We start from the raw sequence: 9,115 nt of genomic DNA on the forward strand, positions 1-9,115 counted from the left end.
ACCAGGGAGGACTGTGGGGTGCTGCTGAAGGGGAGGTGGTCCCCAAGGAGAAAGGCCTCCCCCAGGGGAGGGGCTGGGTTATTTAGATTGGACATGGGCTGGATCTTTATTGACTCGTCTTCGTTGAGCACCTACTGTATGGCCAGTGCGTGGGGTTCTCTGGTGTCTGAGACAACTGTGGTTCCTGCCACAGTTGGGGCTCATGGTCCTCAGTGGACGCTGGTGAGAATCGCACCGGGGGGTGACCTGAGAGAACCAGGAATTGCCAGAGAGCAGGCAGGCTCTTCCAGACAGAGGACAAGAGGGCTCAGCACCACTCCAGGAACTCACTCACCGTGGGAGGCAGTGGAGAGCTGAAGGTGGCTGGCAGGCAGGGCCGAAAGTGAGGTCAGACTAGGGAGGCCCAGTGAGGGCCAGGTGTGGCAGGCGCCTGCTCTGCCTGAGTGAGGAAAGGCCTGTCTGGAGGAGCTGTGCACCAGGTGTTCCATCTGGCCATGTCCACCTCGAGATGGCCACTTGACCATCCCTTGTTTCCCCAGGGGAGGGTGCAGAGAGAATTCTGAGATGAGCAACTCGGGAACTATGAGGAATATGGGGGAGCAGTTCCCCAAAGGGAGGGGAACACCATGCTGGAAGAAGCAGGGAAGGGACAATGCCTGGCAGACCAGCCAAAGAGATGGGGGACACCTCATGAGACACCTGTATTAGTCCCTTTCCATACTGTTACAAAGAACAAGGGTGGCTGGGCACAGTGGCTCACATCTGTAATCCTGGCACTTTGGAAGGCTGAGGTGGGCAGATCACTTGAAGTCAGGAGTTCAAGACCAGCCTGGTCAACATGGTTAAACCCTGTCTCTACTAAAAATGCAAAAATTAGCCAGGCATGGTGGCTCATGCCTGTGATCCCAGCACTTTGGGAGGCCAAGGCAGGTGGATCACTGGAGGTCAGGAATTCAAGACCAGCCTGGCCAACATGGTAAAACCCTGTTTCTTCTAAAAATACAAAAATTAGCCGGGCTTGGTGGCGGGCACCTGTAACTCCAGCTACTCAGGAGGCTGAGGTGGGAGAATCACAAACCTGGGAGGCAGAGGTTGCAGTGAGCCAAGATCACACCACTGCACTCCAGACTGGGTCACAGAACAAGACTCCGTCTCAAAAAAAAAAGATAATGGTGATAATGCAAGTACCAGTGAATCAGAAGAAAACGGCAGAACTTGCACTTCTGTGGCACAGAGGAGCCCAGTGGCCACAGCACAGGTCTTGCTGATGAAATTGAACAAGAAGTCGAAAACACACAGCCCTGAAAATATCAGGAAGACTCTGAACATGGACTTACTTCCATGCTCATTAGTGCTGAGCTTTGAGCTTCGCTGTAAGTACACTGCGCTTGGAAGTATTAGCTAATGTTGGTTTGCATATTTCAGTTTAAGAAAATATTCTCATTGGAAGTGTGAGATGAACAATTTGTATTGATGGGTGTGCAAGATGGAAAGACGTTGCATCCTCCTCTCTAGAAAGTGAACTGGAGGGGCCGGAGGCGGTGGCTCACGCCTGTAATCCCAGCACTTTGGGAGGCCGAGACAGGTGGATCACGAGGTCAGGAGATCGAGACCAGCCTGGCCAACATGGTGAAACCCCATCTCTACTAAAAACACAAAAATTAGCTAGATGTGGTGGCACGCACCTGTAATTCCAGCCACTCGGGAGGCTGAGGCAGGAGAATCTCTTGAACCCGGGAGGCGGAGGTTGCAGTGAGCTGAGATCATGCCTCTCCACTCCAGCCTGGGGACAGAACGAGACTCCGTCTCAAAGAAAAAAAAAAGTTAACTGGAGGAAGCTGGACTGGCACAGGGAGAGAAGGAGCTGGGGTCCCCACAGCCATCCAGGGGCAAGGTGACAGTGGTGGTGAAATAGAGGCATTGAGGGGTTGGGTTGACAAGGACAGCTGCCAGATGGGAGGAGGTGAGTGAGTGTGAGGGCTACCTTTTGCCTCTAAGGACCAGGGAGGTATACAGCAAGCAACTGGATTCGTGGTCTGGAGATTTATTTATTTTATTTTATTTTTATTTATTTGTTTTTTAGAGACAGGGTGTCACTCTGTCACTTAGGCTAGAGTACAGTGGCATGAGATCATGGCTCACTGCAACCTTGACCTCCAAGACTCAAGTAATCCTCCTGCCTCAGTCGTCCAAAGGGCTAGGATTACAGTCATAAGCTACTGAGCCTGGCCATGGAGATTGATTTATTTTAGAAACAGAATCTTGCTCTGTTGCCCAGGCTGGAGTGCAGTGGTGTGATCATAGCTCACTGTAGCCTGGAACTCTTGGGTTGCAGCAAACTTGTAGCTGGGTCCACAAGTGTGCACCACCACGCCCAGCTAATTATTATTATTTTCTTTTTTTCAAGACAGAGCCTCACTCTGTCGTCCAGGCCAGAGTCCAGTGGCGCAATCTTGGCACACTGCAATCTCTGCCTCCTAGGTTCAAGTAATTCTCCTGCCTCAGCCTCCCGAGTAGCTGGGATTATAGGCGCGCCCCCCCCCCAACACCCAGCTCATTTTTGTATTTTTAGTAGAGACAGGGTTTCACCGTGTTGGCCAAGCTGGTCTCAAACTCGTTACCTTGTGATCTGCCTGCCTCGGCCTCCCAAAGTGCTGGGATTACAGGCGTGAGCCACCACACCTGTCCTAATTTTTTATTTATTTTTTATTTTTATTTTATTTTATTTTTTTCAGATGGAGTCTTACTCTGTCACCCAGGCTGGAATGCAGTGGTGCGATCTCGGCTCACTGCAAGCTCTGCCTCCCAGTTCACGCCATTCTCCTGCCTCAGCCTCCTGAGTAGCTGGGACTGCAGGCGCCCGACACCACACCCAGCTAATTTTTTGTATTTTTAGTAGAGAAGGGATTTCACTGTGTTAGCCAGGATGGTCTTGATCTCCTGATCTCGTGATCTGCCCGCCTCGGCCTCCCAAAGTGCTGGGATTACAGGCGTGAGCCACCGCACCAGGCCTAATTTTTTATTTTTAATTTTTTTTTTTTTTTTTTTTTTTTTGAGACGGAGTCTCGCTCTGTCGCCCAGGCTGAAGTGCAGTGGTGCGATCTCGGCTCACTGCAAGCTCCGCCTCCCGGGTTTACGCCATTCTCCTGCCTCAGCCTCCCGAGTAGCTGGGACTACAGGCGCCCGCCACCTCGCCCGGCTAGTTTTTTTGTATTTTTTAATAGAGACGGGGTTTCACCGTGTAGGCCAGGATGGTCTGGATCTCCTGACCTCGTGATCCGCCCGTCTCGACCTCCCAAAGTGCTGGGATTACAGGCTTGAGCCACCGCACCCAGCCATATTTTTAAATTTTTTGTGGAGACAAGGACTCTCTATATTGCCCAGGCTGGTCTCAAACCCTGGGTCTCAATGGATACCCCTGCCTCAGCCTCCCAAAGTGCTGGGATCATAGGCATGAGCTGCCACACTCTCCCAGTCTGCAGATTTAGATGTGAGGGTCTTGGGCATTCAACGTGGTGGAGACCTGGTGTTCATTTAGCCTTTGAGGCCAGGCGGATCCAGTCCTTTTACACTGGCTTTCCCGTGACTGGCTGCGTGACCTTGGTGCGTGACCTCACTCCCGAGCCTTAGTTTAGTTTACTTCTCTGTAAAGCGAGGGATAATAATACGACCTACCTCAGAGGGTTGTAAAGGATTCAATGAGAGGCTGTAAAATCACACAGCACCTGACTCCTAGTAAACACCCAGCCCTAGGAGGTGAAAGTTACTGTGGATGGTGGGTGAGGCCAGGAGAGAAGGAGATGGCTCCAGAGGAAGGGAGTGTGGAAGGAAGTCCAGAGTCCACACACAGCCCCAGGGAGGAGCTCACTGTACACTGGTGAGGAAAGCAGGCAACGGAAATCAATGGGAAAGTGGGAAGCGGAGGGGAGAGCCAGGCTTGGGGGTGCGGCCCATCTCCCCGCATGTCGAGATTAGCCAAGCTGTTCCCTGAGGGCTGTTCAAGGTCAGAGCCAGGAGGGTGGAGCAGTGCAGCTAGGATGGCGGACTAAGGCTGTCTGGTTCCAAAGCTCATTCCAGCAGAGGCGCTGTGGAGCTCCACAACGTGGGCTCAGCAGAAAAGTGGGTATTAAGGGCCACAGGGCCTGGGCTTGGTCCTCAAGTCCATATTTACTGGTTATGTGTCCTTAAGCTACTGGGTTTTTTTTTTTTTTTTTTTTTTTGAGACAGAGTCTCACTCTGTCGCCCAGGCTGGAGTGCAGTGGCAGTGATCTTGGTTCCCTGCAACCTACGTCTCCCAGGTTCAAGTGATTCTCCTGCCTCAGCCCTCTGAGTAGCTGGGACTACAGGCACATGCCACCATGCCCAGCTAATTTTTGTATTTTTAGTAGAGATGGGGCTTTACTGTGTTGGCCAGGCTGGTCTCGAACTCCCGACCTCATGATCTGCCTGCCTCAGCCTTGCAAAGTGCTGGGATTACAGGCGTGAGCCACCACGCCTGGCACTTAAACTACTTTTTAATTTTGTTTTTATTTTTATTTTCAGAGACGGGGTCTCGCTCTGTTACCCAGGCTGGAGTACAGTGGCACAATCATGGGTCACTGCAGCCTTCAACTTCTGGCCTCTCACGATCTTCCCGTATTGGCCTCCTAAAGCGCTAGGATTACAGGCACACACCTGGCTCCTTAAACTACTTAACCTCTCCGAGTCATTTTATCATCTGTAAAATGTGATCCTATTTCATTCCTACAGTTAGAGGAGGTTTAAATAAAGTGGTACTTGGGAAGGAAACTGAAGCTCAGAGGGTAAGAAGCCTGCCACACCCACTGAGCTGAGTGAGATACAAGCACCAGCCTGGGTCAGCAGAAAGAAGAAGAGGCACCCAGGCCAGGCACAGTGGCTCACACCTGTAATCCCAGCACTTTGGGAGGCCCAGGCAGGTGGATCACTTGAGGTCAGGAGTTCAAGACCAGTCTGGCCATCATGGCAAAACATTGACTCTACAACAAATACAAAAATTAGCCAGGCATGATGGCGCCCACCTATAATCCCAACTACTTGGGAAGCTGAGGCAGGAGAATTGCTTGACCCAGGAGGGAGAGGTTGCAGTGAGCCGAGATCACGCCACTGCACTCCAGCCTGGGTGACAGAACGAGACTCTATCTCAAAAACAAAACAAAGCAATAATTAGCCAGGCATGGTGGTGTGCGCCTGAAGTCCCAGCTACTTGGGAGGCTGAGGCAGGAGTACTTGGAAGGCTGAGGCAGGAGAATCGCTTGAACCCGGGAGGCAGAGGTTGCAGTGAGCCAAGATTGTGCCACTGCACTCTAACTTGGGCAACAGAGCGAGACTCAAAAAAAAAAAAAACCAAAGCAAAACAAAAAGAAGAGGAGGGCACCCAAAGGGACAGGAGATTGGACAGGGGCACAGAGCTGAAGAGCTGGTCCCGAGAGCTTGCAGAATGCATGATAGTGGGCCACCGAGGAACTCGAGCTCTGTTTGGAGTGATGTTAGCTCCTTATTTTTTTTTTTGAGACAGAGTCTCACTCTGTCTTCTAGGCTGGAATGCGGTGGCGCAATCTCAGCTCACTGCAACCTCCACCTCCTGGGTTCAAGTGATTCTCCTGCCTCAGCCTCCAGAGTAGCTAGAATTACAGGCACCCACCACCACACGCGGCTAATTTTTGGATTTTTAGTAGAGACGGGGTTTCACCATGTTGGCCAGGCTGCTCTTGAACTCATGACTTAAGGTGATCTGCCTGCCTTGGTCTCCCAAAGTGCTGGGATTACAGTTGTGAGCCACCACGCCCAGCCCAGCTCCCTTTTTTTTGTTTGTTTTTTTTGAGACAGAGTCTCACTCTGTCACCCAGGCTGGAGTGCAGTGGCACGATCTCGGCTCACTGCAAGCTTCACCTCCCGGGTTCACACCATTCTCCTGCCTCAGCCTCCCGAGTAGCTGGGATTACAGGTACCCGCCACCACGCCCGGCTAATTTTTTGTATTTTTAGTAGAGATGGGGTTTCACTGTGTTAGCCAGAATGGTCTTGATCTCCTGACCTCGTGATCTGCCTGCCTCGGCCTCCCAAAGTGCTGGGATTACAGACATGAGCCACCGCACCCGGCCGATTTTTGTATTTTTAGTAGAGTCGGGGTTTCACCATGTTGGTCAGGCTGGTCTTGAACTCCTGACCTCAGATGATCCGTCCACCTCAGCCTCCCAAAGTGCTGGGATTACAGGCCTGAGCCACCATGCCCAGCCTGCCAGCGAAGATCTTTTAACTAAATGTGTTACAATTTTTTTGACACTTCTCTCACATCCATTCTCCATCTGGGCCTTTGGAGCCAGACTGCCTGAGCTGGCATCCCAGCTCTGACACTCCCTAGCTGTATGCCTCCGTGGTATCATCAGTAAAATTAATATCCTGATAGCATCTTCCTCTTACAGTGCTCTCAGGATTAAATAAATTCACAGAAAAGTGCTTAGATCCTGGCTAACATGGTGAAATGCCGTCTCTACTAAAAATACAAAAAATTAGCCAGGCGTGGTGGCAGGCGCCTGTAGTCCGAGCTACTCGGGAGGCTGAGGCAGGAGAATGGCATGAACCCGAGAGGCAGAGCTTGCAGTGAGCCGGGATCATGGCACTGCACTCCAGCCTGGCAACAGAGCGAGACTCTGTTTAAAAAAAAAAAAAAAAAAAAAAAAGAAAAGAAAAGTGCTTAGAACATGATGCCTGGAGCATAAGAATCCCTAAGGTGCTAGCTATCTGCTACTATTATTGTCGTTGTTTGTCCATGGCAAAACAGTGAACTCTCTGGCCGGGTGTGGGGGCCCACATCTGTAGTCCCAGCACTTTGGGAGGCTGAGAGGGGCAGATCATGAGGTCAGGAGAGCAAGATCATCCTGGCTAACATGGTGAAACCACGTCTCTACTAAAAATACAAACAATTAGCTGGGCATGGTGGCATGCGCTTGTAGTCCCAGCTACTTGGGAGGCTGAGTCAGGAGAATCGCTTGAATGGGGGAGGCAGAGGTTGCAGTGAGCCGAGATCACGCCACTGCACTCCAGACTGGGCGACGCAGTGAGACTACATTAAAAAAAAAAAAAAAAAACAGTGAGCTCTTTCTCTATGCTATCTTAATTTTTTTGTTTTTTGTGGTTTTGGTTTTTTTTTTTTTTTTTGAGATGGAGTCTGGCTCTGTCTCCCTGGCTGGAGTGCAGTGGCACAATCTTGGCTCACTGCTACCTCTGCCTCCTGGGTTCAAGCTATTCTCCTGCCTGAGCCTCCCAAGTAGCTGGGACTATAGGCGAATGCCACCACTCCCAGCTAATTTTTATATTTTTAGTAGAGACAGGGTTCACCATGTTAGTCAGGATGGTCTCAATCTCCTGACCTCATGATCTGCCTGCCTCAGACTCCCAAAGTGTTGGGATTACAGGCAAGAGCCACCGCGCCCGGCCTGTTTTTTGTTTTTGAGACAGGGTCTTGCTCTCTTGCCCAGGCTGGAGTGCCGTAGCACAATCACTGCTCTCTGCAGCCTCCATCTCCCAGACTCAAGTGATATTCCCACCTCAGCCTCCCACCTTGGCCTCCCAAGTAATTGGGACTACAGGCATGTGCCACCATGCTCAGCTAATAATTTTTTTTTTTTTTTTGAGATGGAGTCTCACTCTGTCACTGAGGCTGGAGTGCAGTGGCGCAATCTCTGCTCACTGCAACCTCTGCCTCCCGGGTTTAAGCACTTCTCCTGCCTCAGCCTCCTGAGTAGCTGGGTGTGGGGGGCAAGCCACCCAGGTACTAAGGCAAGAGACCGAGGGCCAAGCTGTTCCAATGTAATAAAATACATAAAATAAGAATAGTTCTACTAGATATAGATCATAGATATGACTATATATGAATATCATTAATCATTAGTTTGTAGCAATTACTCCTTTTTTTTTTTTTGAGACGGAGTCTCGCTCTGTCGCCCAGGCTGGAGTGCAGTGGCCGGATCTCAGCTCACTGCAAGCTCCGCCTCCTGGGTTTACGCCATTCTCCTGCCTCAGCCTCCCGAGTAGCTGGGACTACAGGCACCCGCCACGTCGCCCGGCTAGCTTTTTGTATTTTTAGTAGAGACTGGGTTTCACCGTGTTAGCCAGGATGGTCTCGATCTCCTGACCTCGTGATCCGCCCACCTCAGCCTCCCAAAGTGCTGGGATTACAGGCTTGAGCCACCGCGCCCGGCCAGCAATTACTCTTTATTCCAAAATTATAATAATCCTCGCTCTATAATCACAACCTAGGAAAAACCAGGGCATACAGAGATAGGAGCTGAGGGGACATAGTGAGAAGTCACCAGATGTGTGAGCCGTCTGTTATGCCTAGACAGGGCCACCAGAGGGCTCCTTGGTCTAGTGGTAACGCCAGCATCTGGGAAGATGCCCGTTACCAAGTGGACCGTGGTCTAGAGGTAGCGTCACTGCCAAGGAAAAACACCCTCTACTTAGCAGACTGGCAAAGGGAGTCCCCCTTTCCCCGGGGGAGTTTAGAGAGGACTCTACTCTTCCACCTCTTGTGGAGGGCCTGACATCGGTCAGGCCCACCCACAGTTTTTGTGTGTGTGTTTTTTTTTTTTTTTTTTTTTTTTTTTGAGACGGAGTCTCACTCTGTCGCCCAGGCTGGAGTGCTGTGGCCGGATCTCAGCTCACTGCAAGCTCCGCCTCCTGGGTTCACGCCATTCTTTTGCCTCAGCCTCCCGGGTAGCTGGGACTACAGGCGCCGCCACCTCGCCCGGCTAGATTTTTGTATTTTTTAGTAGAGACGGGGTTTCACCGTGTTAGCCAGGATGGTCTCGATCTCCTGACCTCGTGATCCGCCCGTCTCGGCCTCCCAAAGCGCTGGGATTACAGGCTTGAGCCACTGCACCCGGCCTACCCACCCACAGTTATCTAAAGGCCTAACCGTCTCCCTGTGATGCTGTGCTTCAGTGGTCACGCTCCTGGTCCGCTTTCATGTTCCGTCCTGTACACCTGGCTCTGTCTTTTAGATAACAGTAGCAAAATTAGCGAGAGTACTAAAAGTCGCTGATATGCAGAAATAATGGCGTAAGCTGTCTCTCTGTCTCCCTCTCTCTGTCCGC

Source organism: Rhinopithecus roxellana, chromosome 19, assembly GCF_007565055.1.
Source record: "Rhinopithecus roxellana isolate Shanxi Qingling chromosome 19, ASM756505v1, whole genome shotgun sequence".
NCBI lineage: Eukaryota > Metazoa > Chordata > Mammalia > Primates > Cercopithecidae > Rhinopithecus > Rhinopithecus roxellana.